We start from the raw sequence: 18,146 nt of genomic DNA, 5'->3' as shown, positions 1-18,146 counted from the left end.
GGGTCAGGTCGCTGAAGCGCGCAAACCTGTATGTGTTTTAGACTATAATAGGTACATGGGTGGTGTTGACAGAGTAGATCAGAGGTTGGAACCTTACACTGCTCTTCGTAAGGCTTACATTTGGTACAAGAAGTTGGCTATCCATCTTTTCCACTTGGCAATGTTTAATGCTTTTGTTGTGTTCCAGGATTCTTGCCCTGAGTCAACGATGACTTTTGTTAAGTTTCAGGAGTCTGTAATAGGCAGCCTTGTTGTAGTGGAACAGGCAAGTGTTCCTAGAGTTGGACTGGTGGAGGATGTTGCTAGATTGAAAGAACGCCACTTTCCAGATCACATTCCTCCCACACCCGCAAAAGATTTTCCCAGTAGGAGATGTAGAGTCTGTTGGCGAAGAGGTACGCGGAAGGAGTGTCGTATGTACTGCCCCGATTGTCCCTCTCATCCTGCACTGTGTCTCTCTGCTTGTTTTAGAGCGTACCACACGCGAAAAAATTTTTGGGAGGATTCTTGAGTGGTAAAGTGAACTGGCTGGTCTGTATTCTTTGGATAATTTGATTCTGTTTCAATGTTGGTGTTAGTGCAATGTATTTAGTTGCTGATTTTCTGTTAGAAGATTTTTATCTATTTGCAATTTGTTTGTGTTTTTATTTTTTTCTAAAAAAATCCAAAATGTGATGGCGGTGTGTGTAGGCTTGCGCTTGGCTGTTGGTGTGTGTGGACTGGCACTTGGTTGGTGGTGTGCGTGGAATGGTGCTTGGCTGACGGTGTGCGTGGACTGGCGGTGTGCATGGACTGGCGGTGTGCGTGGACTGGTGCGTGGCTGGTGGTGTGCGTGGCTGGTGGTGTGCGTGGAATGGTGCTTGGCTGGCGGTGTGCGTGGAATGGTGCTTGGCTGGTGGTGTGCGTGGAATGGTGCTTGGCTGGCGCTGTGCGTGGACTGGTTCTTGGCTGGCAGTGTGTGTGGACTGGTGGTGTGTGCGGACTGGTGTTTGGCTGGTGGTGTCCGTGGACTGGAGCTTGGCTGGTGGTGTCCGTGGACTGGAGCTTGTCTGGTGGTGTGTGTGGACTGGAGCTTGGCTGGCGGTGTGTGTGGAATGGTGCTTGTCTGGTGGTGTCCGTGGACTGGAGCTTGGCTGGCGGTGTAGGTGGATTGGCGATTGGCTGCCGGTGTGCCTGGACTGGCGATTGGATGGTGGTGTGCCTGGACTGGCGCTTGGCTAGCGGTGTGCGTGGACTGGCGTTTGGCTAGCGGTGTGTGTCGACCGGTGCTTGGCTGGCTGTGTGTGAGTAGTGACTTTCTGCTGGTCACTACACACACTGCTAGCTGAGTGCCACTCCACACAATCCTTCTGCCTGTGTAGTTGCTGTGTCTGGATTGTGGGCGTGTGAAAGTGATGGGCCCTTGAATGGCGCTGTGTGCCGCTGTGAGTTTTGTTATGTGATGGGCCCGCGGCTGGCGGTGTGAATGGTTTTGTATGTCTCACACGTATGAAAGGTGTATGAATGGCCTGTAAAGAGGTTGGTGCCTTGTCGTGGCTTTACAGCTCACGAGCTGTGAGTCAATGGTTCAGTTTCTTGCCCTTTCAATTATTACCAGTGCATTTCATTTTTTGTGAAATCACTTGGTAATACAATTTTATCTACTGAACCATCACTCACCCTCGTGCCAAATCCAACCAGTATGTGCGTGTGCTTGCGGGTTAGATGACTGTGCAGTAATATTTGTTTTTTTGAAGCAGGGTGTACCTTGTCCCTTTTTGGTGATTTTTGTACTGTGTTGCTTTTGTACCTGGTGGTGCGAATGGTCTTGTTTGTATCACGTATGAAAGGTGTGTGAATGGCCTGTAAAGCGGTTGGTGCCTTGACGTGGCTTTACAGCTCACGAGCTGCAAGTCATTGGTTTGGTTTTTTGTGAATTTAATTATTGACAGTGCATTTCATATTTGTGAAATCTCTTGTTAATAAAATTTAATACACTGAACCATGACTTGCCCTCGTGCCAAATCCAACCAGTATGTGTGTGTGTTTGAGGAATAGATGGTTGTGCAGGAATCTTTTTTTTTTGTTTCTCTGCCAAGGTACACTTTCCATGTAAGAATAACCCACCAACTGTAGATATTGTCGAAAACCTTTGGGAGTTCATGGTGATGTCTCTCTAGTGATTTGAAAAATATTTTTTATCCCCATTGTCCTGTAAACCTCAAATTGTCTGCCACATTTTCTTTGCAGTATTATTCCTAAATTCTCACGCTGTAGTAACAATAGGTAATCTGGTTATGCAAGGGGGGTTACTTTTGTTTTTTGCCCAGGGCTCGGCGGCCATCTAGGGAAACCTACCAAACCCAGGCATTTTTGAAAACTAGACACCCGGCGGCTTCCAGGGAGGTATGGCTTGCGTGGATCCCCCAACGTTTCCTTACCCAGAATCCCCTGCAAACCTCAATTTTTGCCCAAAAAATCACTTTTTTCACACATTTTGGGGTGGGAAAGTAGTGGCATCACCGGGCTCACACAAATTTACCACCACCCAGCGTTCCCCCAGGTCTCCCGGTAAAAATGGTGCCTCACTTGTGTGGGAGGCCCAAGTACCCGCGGCAGGCAAGGGCCCCAAAGGTAGTGAGGCCACCTCAAGATGGCCTATCGCCAAACCACCTGGTTTTGCAAGGGGGGTCACTTTGGTTTTTGGCCCGGTGCGCGGCGGCCATCTAGGGAAACCTACCAAACCCAGGCATTTTTGAAAACTAGACACCCGGCGGCTTCCAGGGAGGTATGGCTTGCGTGGATCCCCCAACGTTTCCTTACCCAGAATCCCCTGCAAACCTCAATTTTTGCTCAAAAAATCACTTTTTTCACACATTTTGGGGTGGGAAAGTAGTGGCATCACCGGGCTCACACAAATTTACCACCACCCAGCGTTCCCCCAGGTCTCCCGGTAAAAATGGTGCCTCACTTGTGTGGGAGGCCCAAGTACCCGCGGCAGGCAAGGGCCCCAAACGTAGTGAGGCCACCTCAAGATGGCCTATCGCCAAACCACCTGGTTTTGCAAGGGGGGTCACTTTGGTTTTTGGCCCGGTGCGCGGCGGCCATCTAGGGAAACCTACCAAACCCAGGCATTTTTGAAAACTAGACACCCGGCGGCTTCCAGGGAGGTATGGCTTGCGTGGATCCCCCAACGTTTCCTTACCCAGAATCCCCTGCAAACCTCAATTTTTGCTCAAAAAATCACTTTTTTCACACATTTTGGGGTGGGAAAGTAGTGGCATCACCGGGCTCACACAAATTTACCACCACCCAGCGTTCCCCCAGGTCTCCCGGTAAAAATGGTGCCTCACTTGTGTGGGAGGCCCAAGTACCCGCGGCAGGCAAGGGCCCCAAACGTAGTGAGGCCACCTCAAGATGGCCTATCGCCAAACCACGTGGTTTTGCAAGGGGGGTCACTTTGGTTTTTGGCCCGGTGCGCGGCGGCCATCTAGGGAAACCTACCAAACCCAGGCATTTTTGAAAACTAGACACCCGGCGGCTTCCAGGGAGGTATGGCTTGCGTGGATCCCCCAACGTTTCCTTACCCAGAATCCCCTGCAAACCTCAATTTTTGCTCAAAAAATCACTTTTTTCACACATTTTGGGGTGGGAAAGTAGTGGCATCACCGGGCTCACACAAATTTACCACCACCCAGCGTTCCCCCAGGTCTCCCGGTAAAAATGGTGCCTCACTTGTGTGGGAGGCCCAAGTACCCGCGGCAGGCAAGGGCCCCAAACGTAGTGAGGCGACCTCAAGATGGCCTATCGCCAAACCACCTGGTTTTGCAAGGGGGGTCACTGTGGTTTTTGGCCCGGTGCGCGGCGGCCATCTAGGGAAACCTACCAAACCCAGGCATTTTTGAAAACTAGACACCCGGCGGCTTCCAGGGAGGTATGGCTTGCGTGGATCCCCCAACGTTTCCTTACCCAGAATCCCCTGCAAACCTCAATTTTTGCTCAAAAAATCACTTTTTTCACACATTTTGGGGTGGGAAAGTAGTGGCATCACCGGGCTCACACAAATTTACCACCACCCAGCGTTCCCCCAGGTCTCCCAGTAAAAATGGTGCCTCACTTGTGTGGGAGGCCCAAGTACCCGCGGCAGGCAAGGGCCCCAAAGGTAGTGAGGCCACCTCAAGATGGCCTATCGCCAAACCACCTGGTTTTGCAAGGGGGGTCACTTTGGTTTTTGGCCCGGTGCGCGGCGGCCATCTAGGGAAACCTACCAAACCCAGGCATTTTTGAAAACTAGACACCCGGCGGCTTCCAGGGAGGTATGGCTTGCGTGGATCCCCCAACGTTTCCTTACCCAGAATCCCCTGCAAACCTCAATTTTTGCTCAAAAAATCACTTTTTTCACACATTTTGGGGTGGGAAAGTAGTGGCATCACCGGGCTCACACAAATTTACCACCACCCAGCATTCCCCCAGGTCTCCCAGTAAAAATGGTGCCTCACTTGTGTGGGAGGCCCAAGTACCCGCGGCAGGCAAGGGCCCCAAACGTAGTGAGGCGACCTCAAGATGGCCTATCGCCAAACCACCTGGTTTTGCAAGGGGGGTCACTTTGGTTTTTGGCCCGGTGCGCGGCGGCCATCTAGGGAAACCTACCAAACCCAGGCATTTTTGAAAACTAGACACCCGGCGGCTTCCAGGGAGGTATGGCTTGCGTGGATCCCCCAACGTTTCCTTACCCAGAATCCCCTGCAAACCTCAATTTTTGCTCAAAAAATCACTTTTTTCACACATTTTGGGGTGGGAAAGTAGTGGCATCACCGGGCTCACACAAATTTACCACCACCCAGCGTTCCCCCAGGTCTCCCGGTAAAAATGGTGCCTCACTTGTGTGGGAGGCCCAAGTACCCGCGGCAGGCAAGGGCCCCAAAGGTAGTGAGGCCACCTCAAGATGGCCTATCGCCAAACCACCTGGTTTTGCAAGGGGGGTCACTTTGGTTTTTGGCCCGGAGCGCGGCGGCCATCTAGGGAAACCTACCAAACCCAGGCATTTTTGAAAACTAGACACCCGGCGGCTTCCAGGGAGGTATGGCTTGCGTGGATCCCCCAACGTTTCCTTACCCAGAATCCCCTGCAAACCTCAATTTTTGCTCAAAAAATCACTTTTTTCACACATTTTGGGGTGGGAAAGTAGTGGCATCACCGGGCTCACACAAATTTACCACCACCCAGCGTTCCCCCAGGTCTCCCAGTAAAAATGGTGCCTCACTTGTGTGGGAGGCCCAAGTACCCGCGGCAGGCAAGGGCCCCAAAGGTAGTGAGGCCACCTCAAGATGGCCTATCGCCAAACCACCTGGTTTTGCAAGGGGGGTCACTTTGGTTTTTGGCCCGGTGCGCGGCGGCCATCAGGGGAAACCTACCAAACCCAGGCATTTTTGAAAACTAGACACCCGGCGGCTTCCAGGGAGGTATGGCTTGCGTGGATCCCCCAACGTTTCCTTACCCAGAATCCCCTGCAAACCTCAATTTTTGCTCAAAAAATCACTTTTTTCACACATTTTGGGATGGGAAAGTAGTGGCATCACCGGGCTCACACAAATTTACCACCACCCAGCGTTCCCCCAGGTCTCCCGGTAAAAATGGTGCCTCACTTGTGTGGGAGGCCCAAGTACCCGCGGCAGGCAAGGGCCCCAAACGTAGTGAGGCAACATCAACATTGCCTATCCCAAAGGTCGCCTCACTACGTTTGTTGTCCTGGCCTGCCGCGGGTACTTGGGCCTCCCACACAAGTGAGGCACCATTTTTACCGGGAGACCTGGGGGAACGCTGGGTGGTGGTAAATTTGTGTGAGCCCGGTGATGCCACTACTTTCCCACCCCAAAATGTGTGAAAAAAGTGATTTTTTGAGCAAAAATTGAGGTTTGCAGGGGATTCTGGGTAAGGAAACGTTGGGGGATCCACGCAAGCCATACCTCCCTGGAAGCCGCCGAGTGTCTAGTTTTCAAAAATGCCTGGGTTTGGTAGGTTTCCCTAGATGGCCGCCGCGCACCGGGCCAAAAACCAAAGTGACCCCCCTTGCAAAACCAGGTGGTTTGGCGATAGGCCATCTTGAGGTGGCCTCACTACGTTTGGGGCCCTTGCCTGCCGCGGGTACTTGGGCCTCCCACACAAGTGAGGCACCATTTTTACCGGGAGACCTGGGGGAACGCTGGGTGGTGGTAAATTTGTGTGAGCCCGGTGATGCCACTACTTTCCCACCCCAAAATGTGTGAAAAAAGTGATTTTTTGAGCAAAAATTGAGGTTTGCAGGGGATTCTGGGTAAGGAAACGTTGGGGGATCCACGCAAGCCATACCTCCCTGGAAGCCGCCGGGTGTCTAGTTTTCAAAAATGCCTGGGTTTGGTAGGTTTCCCTAGATGGCCGCCGCGCACCGGGCCAAAAACCAAAGTGACCCCCCTTGCAAAACCAGGTGGTTTGGCGATAGGCCATCTTGAGGTGGCCTCACTACGTTTGGGGCCCTTGCCTGCCGCGGGTACTTGGGCCTCCCACACAAGTGAGGCACCATTTTTACCGGGAGACCTGGGGGAACGCTGGGTGGTGGTAAATTTGTGTGAGCCCGGTGATGCCACTACTTTCCCACCCCAAAATGTGTGAAAAAAGTGATTTTTTGAGCAAAAATTGAGGTTTGCAGGGGATTCTGGGTAAGGAAACGTTGGGGGATCCACGCAAGCCATACCTCCCTGGAAGCCGCCGGGTGTCTAGTTTTCAAAAATGCCTGGGTTTGGTAGGTTTCCCTAGATGGCCGCCGCGCACCGGGCCAAAAACCAAAGTGACCCCCCTTGCAAAACCAGGTGGTTTGGCGATAGGCCATCTTGAGGTGGCCTCACTACCTTTGGGGCCCTTGCCTGCCGCGGGTACTTGGGCCTCCCACACAAGTGAGGCACCATTTTTACCGGGAGACCTGGGGGAACGCTGGGTGGTGGTAAATTTGTGTGAGCCCGGTGATGCCACTACTTTCCCACCCCAAAATGTGTGAAAAAAGTGATTTTTTGAGCAAAAATTGAGGTTTGCAGGGGATTCTGGGTAAGGAAACGTTGGGGGATCCACGCAAGCCATACCTCCCTGGAAGCCGCCGGGTGTCTAGTTTTCAAAAATGCCTGGGTTTGGTAGGTTTCCCTAGATGGCCGCCGCGCACCGGGCCAAAAACCAAAGTGACCCCCCTTGCAAAACCAGGTGGTTTGGCGATAGGCCATCTTGAGGTCGCCTCACTACGTTTGGGGCCCTTGCCTGCCGCGGGTACTTGGGCCTCCCACACAAGTGAGGCACCATTTTTACCGGGAGACCTGGGGGAACGCTGGGTGGTGGTAAATTTGTGTGAGCCCGGTGATGCCACTACTTTCCCACCCCAAAATGTGTGAAAAAAGTGATTTTTTGAGCAAAAATTGAGGTTTGCAGGGGATTCTGGGTAAGGAAACGTTGGGGGATCCACGCAAGCCATACCTCCCTGGAAGCCGCCGGGTGTCTAGTTTTCAAAAATGCCTGGGTTTGGTAGGTTTCCCTAGATGGCCGCCGCGCACCGGGCCAAAAACCAAAGTGACCCCCCTTGCAAAACCAGGTGGTTTGGCGATAGGCCATCTTGAGGTGGCCTCACTACCTTTGGGGCCCTTGCCTGCCGCGGGTACTTGGGCCTCCCACACAAGTGAGGCACCATTTTTACCGGGAGACCTGGGGGAACGCTGGGTGGTGGTAAATTTGTGTGAGCCCGGTGATGCCACTACTTTCCCACCCCAAAATGTGTGAAAAAAGTGATTTTTTGAGCAAAAATTGAGGTTTGCAGGGGATTCTGGGTAAGGAAACGTTGGGGGATCCACGCAAGCCATACCTCCCTGGAAGCCGCCGGGTGTCTAGTTTTCAAAAATGCCTGGGTTTGGTAGGTTTCCCTAGATGGCCGCCGCGCACCGGGCCAAAAACCAAAGTGACCCCCCTTGCAAAACCAGGTGGTTTGGCGATAGGCCATCTTGAGGTCGCCTCACTACGTTTGGGGCCCTTGCCTGCCGCGGGTACTTGGGCCTCCCACACAAGTGAGGCACCATTTTTACCGGGAGACCTGGGGGAACGCTGGGTGGTGGTAAATTTGTGTGAGCCCGGTGATGCCACTACTTTCCCACCCCAAAATGTGTGAAAAAAGTGATTTTTTGAGCAAAAATTGAGGTTTGCAGGGGATTCTGGGTAAGGAAACGTTGGGGGATCCACGCAAGCCATACCTCCCTGGAAGCCGCCGGGTGTCTAGTTTTCAAAAATGCCTGGGTTTGGTAGGTTTCCCTAGATGGCCGCCGCGCACCGGGCCAAAAACCAAAGTGACCCCCCTTGCAAAACCAGGTGGTTTGGCGATAGGCCATCTTGAGGTGGCCTCACTACCTTTGGGGCCCTTGCCTGCCGCGGGTACTTGGGCCTCCCACACAAGTGAGGCACCATTTTTACCGGGAGACCTGGGGGAACGCTGGGTGGTGGTAAATTTGTGTGAGCCCGGTGATGCCACTACTTTCCCACCCCAAAATGTGTGAAAAAAGTGATTTTTTGAGCAAAAATTGAGGTTTGCAGGGGATTCTGGGTAAGGAAACGTTGGGGGATCCACGCAAGCCATACCTCCCTGGAAGCCGCCGGGTGTCTAGTTTTCAAAAATGCCTGGGTTTGGTAGGTTTCCCTAGATGGCCGCCGCGCACCGGGCCAAAAACCAAAGTGACCCCCCTTGCAAAACCAGGTGGTTTGGCGATAGGCCATCTTGAGGTCGCCTCACTACGTTTGGGGCCCTTGCCTGCCGCGGGTACTTGGGCCTCCCACACAAGTGAGGCACCATTTTTACCGGGAGACCTGGGGGAACGCTGGGTGGTGGTAAATTTGTGTGAGCCCGGTGATGCCACTACTTTCCCACCCCAAAATGTGTGAAAAAAGTGATTTTTTGAGCAAAAATTGAGGTTTGCAGGGGATTCTGGGTAAGGAAACGTTGGGGGATCCACGCAAGCCATACCTCCCTGGAAACCGCCGGGTGTCTAGTTTTCAGAAATGTATAGGTTTGGTAGGTTTCCCTAGGTGCCGGCAGGGCTAGGGTACAAAATCTACAGCTAGTCACTTTGCCAAAAAAAGGGTCATTTTTCACTCCAAAACCACTTTGCGTTTTGCGCCGTTTCCTGTCGCGGGCACTAGGCTGACCCGCACAAGTGAGGTACCATTTTTCTCGTAGGACTTTGGGGAACGCGGGGTGGGTGGAAATTTGTGGATCCACGCAGATTCCAGAACTTTCCATCACAGAAATGTGGGGAAAATGTGTTTTTTTTTTTAATTTTTTACGTTTGCAAGGGATTCTGGGTAACAGACCATGGTGGGAGGCAGTCAAGTCACCCCATCCTGGATTCCCCTGGGTGTCTAGTTTTCAGAAATGTATAGGTTTGGTAGGTTTCCCTAGGTGCCGGCAGGGCTAGGGTACAAAATCTACAGCTAGTCACTTTGCCAAAAAAAGGGTCATTTTTCACTCCAAAACCACTTTGCGTTTTGCGCCGTTTCCTGTCGCGGGCACTAGGCTGACCCGCACAAGTGAGGTACCATTTTTCTCGTAGGACTTTGGGGAACGCGGGGTGGGTGGAAATTTGTGGATCCACGCAGATTCCAGAACTTTCCATCACAGAAATGTGGGGAAAATGTGTTTTTTTTTTTAATTTTTTACGTTTGCAAGGGATTCTGGGTAACAGACCATGGTGGGAGGCAGTCAAGTCACCCCATCCTGGATTCCCCTGGGTGTCTAGTTTTCAGAAATGTATAGGTTTGCTAGGTTTCCCTAGGTGCCGGCAGGGCTAGGGTACAAAATCTACAGCTAGTCACTTTGCCAAAAAAAGGGTCATTTTTCACTCCAAAACCACGTTGCGTTTTGCGCCGTTTCCTGTGGCGGGCACTAGGCCGACCCGCACAAGTGAGGTACCATTTTTCTCGTAGGACTTTGGGGAACGCGGGGTGGGTGGAAATTTGTGGATCCACGCAGATTCCAGAACTTTCCATCACAGAAATGTGGGGAAAATGTGTTTTTTTTGTCAATTTTTTACGTTTGCAAGGGATTCTGGGTAACAGACCATGGTGGGAGGCAGTCAAGTCACCCCATCCTGGATTCCCCTGGGTGTCTAGTTTTCAGAAATGTATAGGTTTGCTAGGTTTCCCTAGGTGCCGGCAGGGCTAGGGTACAAAATCTACAGCTAGTCACTTTGCCAAAAAAAGGGTCATTTTTCACTCCAAAACCACGTTGCGTTTTGCGCCGTTTCCTGTCGCGGGCACTAGGCCGACCCGCACAAGTGAGGTACCATTTTTCTCGTAGGACTTTGGGGAACGCGGGGTGGGTGGAAATTTGTGGATCCACGCAGATTCCAGAACTTTCCATCACAGAAATGTGGGGAAAATGTTTTTTTGTTGTCAATTTTTTACGTTTGCAAGGGATTCTGGGTAACAGACCATGGTGGGAGGCAGTCAAGTCACCCCATCCTGGATTCCCCTGGGTGTCTAGTTTTCAGAAATGTATAGGTTTGCTAGGTTTCCCTAGGTGCCGGCAGGGCTAGGGTACAAAATCTACAGCTAGTCACTTTGCCAAAAAAAGGGTCATTTTTCACTCCAAAACCACGTTGCGTTTTGCGCCGTTTCCTGTCGCGGGCACTAGGCCGACCCGCACAAGTGAGGTACCATTTTTCTCGTAGGACTTTGGGGAACGCGGGGTGGGTGGAAATTTGTGGATCCACGCAGATTCCAGAACTTTCCATCACAGAAATGTGGGGAAAATGTGTTTTTTTTGTCAATTTTTTACGTTTGCAAGGGATTCTGGGTAACAGACCATGGTGGGAGGCAGTCAAGTCACCCCATCCTGGATTCCCCTGGGTGTCTAGTTTTCAGAAATGTATAGGTTTGCTAGGTTTCCCTAGGTGCCGGCAGGGCTAGGGTACAAAATCTACAGCTAGTCACTTTGCCAAAAAAAGGGTCATTTTTCACTCCAAAACCATGTTGCGTTTTGCGCCGTTTCCTGTCGCGGGCACTAGGCCGACCCGCACAAGTGAGGTACCATTTTTCTCGTAGGACTTTGGGGAACGCGGGGTGGGTGGAAATTTGTGGATCCACGCAGATTCCAGAACTTTCCATCACAGAAATGTGGGGAAAATGTGTTTTTTTTGTCAATTTTTTACGTTTGCAAGGGATTCTGGGTAACAGACCATGGTGGGAGGCAGTCAAGTCACCCCATCCTGGATTCCCCTGGGTGTCTAGTTTTCAGAAATGTATAGGTTTGCTAGGTTTCCCTAGGTGCCGGCAGGGCTAGGGTACAAAATCTACAGCTAGTCACTTTGCCAAAAAAAGGGTCATTTTTCACTCCAAAACCACGTTGCGTTTTGCGCCGTTTCCTGTCGCGGGCACTAGGCCGACCCGCACAAGTGAGGTACCATTTTTCTCGTAGGACTTTGGGGAACGCGGGGTGGGTGGAAATTTGTGGATCCACGCAGATTCCAGAACTTTCCATCACAGAAATGTGGGGAAAATGTGTTTTTTTTGTCAATTTTTTACGTTTGCAAGGGATTCTGGGTAACAGACCATGGTGGGAGGCAGTCAAGTCACCCCATCCTGGATTCCCCTGGGTGTCTAGTTTTCAGAAATGTATAGGTTTGCTAGGTTTCCCTAGGTGCCGGCAGGGCTAGGGTACAAAATCTACAGCTAGTCACTTTGCCAAAAAAAGGGTCATTTTTCACTCCAAAACCACGTTGCGTTTTGCGCCGTTTCCTGTCGCGGGCACTAGGCCGACCCGCACAAGTGAGGTACCATTTTTCTCGTAGGACTTTGGGGAACGCGGGGTGGGTGGAAATTTGTGGATCCACGCAGATTCCAGAACTTTCCATCACAGAAATGTGGGGAAAATGTGTTTTTTTTGTCAATTTTTTACGTTTGCAAGGGATTCTGGGTAACAGACCATGGTGGGAGGCAGTCAAGTCACCCCATCCTGGATTCCCCTGGGTGTCTAGTTTTCAGAAATGTATAGGTTTGCTAGGTTTCCCTAGGTGCCGGCAGGGCTAGGGTACAAAATCTACAGCTAGTCACTTTGCCAAAAAAAGGGTCATTTTTCACTCCAAAACCACGTTGCGTTTTGCGCCGTTTCCTGTCGCGGGCACTAGGCCGACCCGCACAAGTGAGGTACCATTTTTCTCGTAGGACTTTGGGGAACGCGGGGTGGGTGTAAATTTGTGGATCCACGCAGATTCCAGAACTTTCCATCACAGAAATGTGGGGAAAATGTGTTTTTGTTGTCAATTTTTTACGTTTGCAAGGGATTCTGGGTAACAGACCATGGTGGGAGGCAGTCAAGTCACCCCATCCTGGATTCCCCTGGGTGTCTAGTTTTCAGAAATGTATAGGTTTGCTAGGTTTCCCTAGGTGCCGGCAGGGCTAGGGTACAAAATCTACAGCTAGTCACTTTGCCAAAAAAAGGGTCATTTTTCACTCCAAAACCACGTTGCGTTTTGCGCCGTTTCCTGTCGCGGGCACTAGGCCGACCCGCACAAGTGAGGTACCATTTTTCTCGTAGGACTTTGGGGAACGCGGGGTGGGTGGAAATTTGTGGATCCACGCAGATTCCAGAACTTTCCATCACAGAAATGTGGGGAAAATGTGTTTTTTTTGTCAATTTTTTACGTTTGCAAGGGATTCTGGGTAACAGACCATGGTGGGAGGCAGTCAAGTCACCCCATCCTGGATTCCCCTGGGTGTCTAGTTTTCAGAAATGTATAGGTTTGCTAGGTTTCCCTAGGTGCCGGCAGGGCTAGGGTACAAAATCTACAGCTAGTCACTTTGCCAAAAAAAGGGTCATTTTTCACTCCAAAACCATGTTGCGTTTTGCGCCGTTTCCTGTCGCGGGCACTAGGCCGACCCGCACAAGTGAGGTACCATTTTTCTCGTAGGACTTTGGGGAACGCGGGGTGGGTGGAAATTTGTGGATCCACGCAGATTCCAGAACTTTCCATCACAGAAATGTGGGGAAAATGTGTTTTTTTTGTCAATTTTTTACGTTTGCAAGGGATTCTGGGTAACAGACCATGGTGGGAGGCAGTCAAGTCACCCCATCCTGGATTCCCCTGGGTGTCTAGTTTTCAGAAATGTATAGGTTTGCTAGGTTTCCCTAGGTGCCGGCAGGGCTAGGGTACAAAATCTACAGCTAGTCACTTTGCCAAAAAAAGGGTCATTTTTCACTCCAAAACCACGTTGCGTTTTGCGCCGTTTCCTGTCGCGGGCACTAGGCCGACCCGCACAAGTGAGGTACCATTTTTCTCGTAGGACTTTGGGGAACGCGGGGTGGGTGGAAATTTGTGGATCCACGCAGATTCCAGAACTTTCCATCACAGAAATGTGGGGAAAATGTGTTTTTTTTGTCAATTTTTTACGTTTGCAAGGGATTCTGGGTAACAGACCATGGTGGGAGGCAGTCAAGTCACCCCATCCTGGATTCCCCTGGGTGTCTAGTTTTCAGAAATGTATAGGTTTGCTAGGTTTCCCTAGGTGCCGGCAGGGCTAGGGTACAAAATCTACAGCTAGTCACTTTGCCAAAAAAAGGGTCATTTTTCACTCCAAAACCACGTTGCGTTTTGCGCCGTTTCCTGTCGCGGGCACTAGGCCGACCCGCACAAGTGAGGTACCATTTTTCTCGTAGGACTTTGGGGAACGCGGGGTGGGTGGAAATTTGTGGATCCACGCAGATTCCAGAACTTTCCATCACAGAAATGTGGGGAAAATGTGTTTTTTTTGTCAATTTTTTACGTTTGCAAGGGATTCTGGGTAACAGACCATGGTGGGAGGCAGTCAAGTCACCCCATCCTGGATTCCCCTGGGTGTCTAGTTTTCAGAAATGTATAGGTTTGCTAGGTTTCCCTAGGTGCCGGCAGGGCTAGGGTACAAAATCTACAGCTAGTCACTTTGCCAAAAAAAGGGTCATTTTTCACTCCAAAACCACGTTGCGTTTTGCGCCGTTTCCTGTCGCGGGCACTAGGCCGACCCGCACAAGTGAGGTACCATTTTTCTCGTAGGACTTTGGGGAACGCGGGGTGGGTGGAAATTTGTGGATCCACGCAGATTCCAGAACTTTGCATCACAGAAATGTGGGGAAAATGTGGTTTTTTTTTCAATTTTTTACGTTTGCAAGGGATTCTGGGTAACAGACCATGGTGGGAGGCAGTCAAGTCACCCCATCCTGGATTCCCCTGGGTGTCTAGTTTTCAAAAATGTATAGGTTTGTTAGGTTTCTCTAGGTGCCGGCAGGGCTAGGGTTCAAAAACTACAGCTAGACTCTTTGCAAAAAAAGTGTAAATTTTCAGTGTGAAAATGTGGTGTGTTCACCTTAGGTTTTGAGCCACTTCCTGTCGTGGGCACTATGCCTACCCACACAAGTGAGGTACCATTTTTCTCGGGAGACTTAGGGTAGTTCAAATTTGTAAAGCTACTGTTATTACCTGTTGATTTTTGATGCATTTCTCCCTTCCAAATGAAAGACATTGTGTAAAAAAAAAGTCATTTTGAAAAATGACCAATAATTGTCATGCAAATATGAGTATTCCCAATTTCGAAAATGTGCAAATATGCACTGTTTCTGAACTCTGTAATTTGTTCCCATTTCAGAAATACATAGGTGACTTTCATACCGATTTTTCCAAGTATACATTTTCCCACAATAATTGCTATATACCCGGACCAAAAAAAAAAAACATTACAAAATGCTGCTCATTTTTCTACTCTGGGTTCGTTGGGCTCTTGATGAACCTACAAGTCCTATATGTCCACACAACCAGGAAGGTCTACCGGATGTAACGGTACATTGCTTTCAAAGAGATGTCATAATTCGAAGAAGTTACAGGTAAAAACGTTGACTCAAGAGGCTGCTTTTTTCAACAAATTTTTAATTTCTCCTATATTTGCCTGTAAATTTCTATAAAGAAACCTTGATGGATCTACGCAAATGACCCCTTGCTGAATTCAGAATTTTGTCTACTTTTCAAAAATGTATAGCTTTCCAGGATCCATTATTGTTTTGTTACCCTTTTCTACCGTTAACTGGAAGGAGGTTGAAAGCACAAAAAATAGCAAAAATAGGGTATGTCCCAGAAAAATGCCAAAACTGTGTAAAAAATGTTGGTTTTCTAACAAAAGTCTGTCATTCCCTAAAAGCTGGAGAAATTGTGATTTCAGCCCCACAAACCCTTTTTTGATACCATTTGCAGAGAAAAACCCAGAAGCTTTCATTTGCAGCCCGTTTTTCACATTTTTCACAAAAAAAAAAAAAAATTGCTGTATTTTGACTAATTTCTGTGACCCCTCTAGGAGAATCCACAAACCCTGGGTACCTTTAGAATCCCCAAGATGTTGGAAGAAAAGGACGCAAATTTGGCGTGGATTCCTAATGTGGTCAAAAAGTTACAGGGGCCTAAGCGCGCACTACCTCAAATAGCCCAAAAAGGGCTTAGCACAGGAGGGGAAAAGGCCTAGCAGCGAAGGGGTTAAGTAATAAAATAGGTCCCAATTTCTCCAGATTTAAATTCCTCCAAATGTCAAGTTGGGCACAGGCTCTTTCCACTCAAAATCCACGTCGTAAGAACCCTCCATTGGGTGGCAGTAGTCCACTGGTATCTCTTTTGTTGGACAAACCACCTGCCTCAAAAGAAATTTCCTTGTGGTATAACCTAATACTTGAAGAGATCAACGGGGAATTTAATCTACCCAAGCAACTTTGGGGCCCCTTGATACCCAGCTGTAACGTGAATGATCTTTGGACAAAATCCTGCACAGTTATGTGGGACATAGTCAAGCCAGCTTGGCTCCGAAGAAACCACTTATTTACTATACACAGGGCATACTACTCTCCACAGAGGCTGTCCAAGTTTTCTACAGGCGACCTGGTGGTTTGTCCTCGTTGTGGTTCGATAACAGCCTCAGACGCCCATATGTTTTTTGAATGCCCTCATTTGTCATCTTACTGGGTCGCCATCGACAAGAAACTCACATCTTCCCTGGGTTTTTCAGTGGACATCGATCTTAGGTTGGTAGTCTTCGGAGTCTTCGATCTGGTTCGGAGCCCAGTTAATAACCTTCTCTTTTATTGTATGCTGGCAGCTCGCAGGGAAATTTGTAAACGTTGGAAAGAACGTGATCCCCCTACTCTATTCGACTGGTGTTTATCAATCTCTCAAATTTCGAAGTTGGACCTAGCCAGGAGTGGCAACCCAAAGAAGAGAGCTTTTTGGTTGTTGCTAGATTGGATTGTTTAGCAGCTTAGGTTCCCCCCCCCCCCCAGCCCGATGATTATCTAGCCATGATACAATCTCCCTGCTACTCCACGTAGCTCTTTTCTGGCAAGTGGTCAGCACTGGTGTCACTGGCACATGGGTAGCAGCTGCCGACTTAATAACTGGGCATCGGGCTGTGTATGATACTGGTTGTCGCTGTAGGGTTGGGTCTTTCCCGTTCAGCCGGCAACCCTTACCAGCTTACGACTGAGACAGCGCGCCTGCACCTAAAAAGCCTTTGCAGCCTTGTTTGTAAAGTTTGGCTAATGCAGCCATGACAGAGATGAGAACAAAAAAAAAAAAAAAAAAAACAGTAGGCCTGGGCGGTGAACTCCGCTCCGTTCGCGGAGTTTGCGGAGATTTCTGCACTCCCCGATCCACGGAGCTTGCAGAGTGCAGAAAACTCCGCTTCACGTAGTGCAGCGGAGTATTTTTCCCCCCTCGCGCTCACGAACGGTAAGTTCGCGAGCACGAGCTTCCGCTCAGGTAGAATTTCTACCCAAGCGGCAGGAAGACCAGCGCGAACAGCAGTTCGCACCACACTCCGCCACTTGTGGAACTTCGCAGGGTTTTTTTGTAACTTTGCGGAGTTCCGCATAGCAAAACTCCTCGAACAACGCTTAGGCTTACATAACAGTTAGTCGGATTCCCCTTCTCTCAGTATCTGGCTCAGTGAGGGAGGGGATTGAACAACACCTTGGGTTCTGATATGCTAGCCAGTTTCCATAAGTCTCAGAAGGATAACTGTTCCTACTTCTGGTTTTGATAAGGAAGAATTGTGCATTAGTGACCCCAAGAAGATGTTTAAAGATGCCTGTGCATTTATTGGCATGAAATGAAACAAACAACTTTAATATCAATAATTTATCCATCACTCTGTCCTAAGTAAGTCTATGTTCTTTTACTAACTGCCATTGTCTGCCCACCACCTGTCCGTCAGAACGCTGTGATTACTGTGACTGTCATGTCTACAGAAGCCACCCAGCAGCATGAGCATAACTACTTCATTGATCTCTACTGGTGTCAGGCAGCCTGGGCCAAATGGCACACTCTGCATTTACAAAAGTGAGCATGCGCACTGCTCAGCCATTCAGTGCACTCACAATGAGGCCCCAGCTGAGGGTATCAGACGGAGCTAACAGCAAGCTCCCAGTGCTGTAAGAGCTCCTGTGGTCCTAGTAGGCTGTGGTCCTGGAACAATTTTGAGATTGGTGGTGCTGCCTTCAATGTTACACCAATGAACTCATAGGGATTCTAAAAAATCCAAGCATCAAACAAATAACAAGTGTCACAAATGAGCCATGCCTATTCAGCAGGAGAGAGGGAAGGGTGTAGTATCTAGCAGGTATTGCATTTAGGAGCACACTGTCAAAAATATATTACTCAAGCATGGTGTGGCAGCCACTGTAATGTACAGATAGCATATTTTGAATTCAAATGACCACTACATTTGCACAGATATCCCATTTTAGTTTTAAAACTATATAGTGCACAAACTATATTTGTCGTTTGTTCATCTTGATATGCTTTGACCCTGTTAAAACTCTGTTTCCGTCACACTTTATAATTAGAAACAAATCACTTCATTTGTGCTTGCCTGCTTATTTATTTTGAAATATTTGCATGGTTTATTTAGATATTTTAATTTTGTTGTGTGAAAACGATATCCTATAGCCTTCCCTTTGATACCAGTAAGAGTATGACATGGTTCACTTTACAAAATACTCACATTTTCCAGTACAAGAAAGAAAAATAAACACCAGTTTCCATGTTTAAAGAATAAGCAGAAATTTGTCAGAAGACTAGATTGGCATCTGACCTCTGTCTTTGAAC

The sequence above is a fragment of the Triturus cristatus genome, chromosome 10 (assembly GCF_964204655.1).
Source record: "Triturus cristatus chromosome 10, aTriCri1.1, whole genome shotgun sequence".
NCBI classification, from domain to species: domain Eukaryota; kingdom Metazoa; phylum Chordata; class Amphibia; order Caudata; family Salamandridae; genus Triturus; species Triturus cristatus.
Note: the sequence above shows the minus strand (reverse complement) of the source record.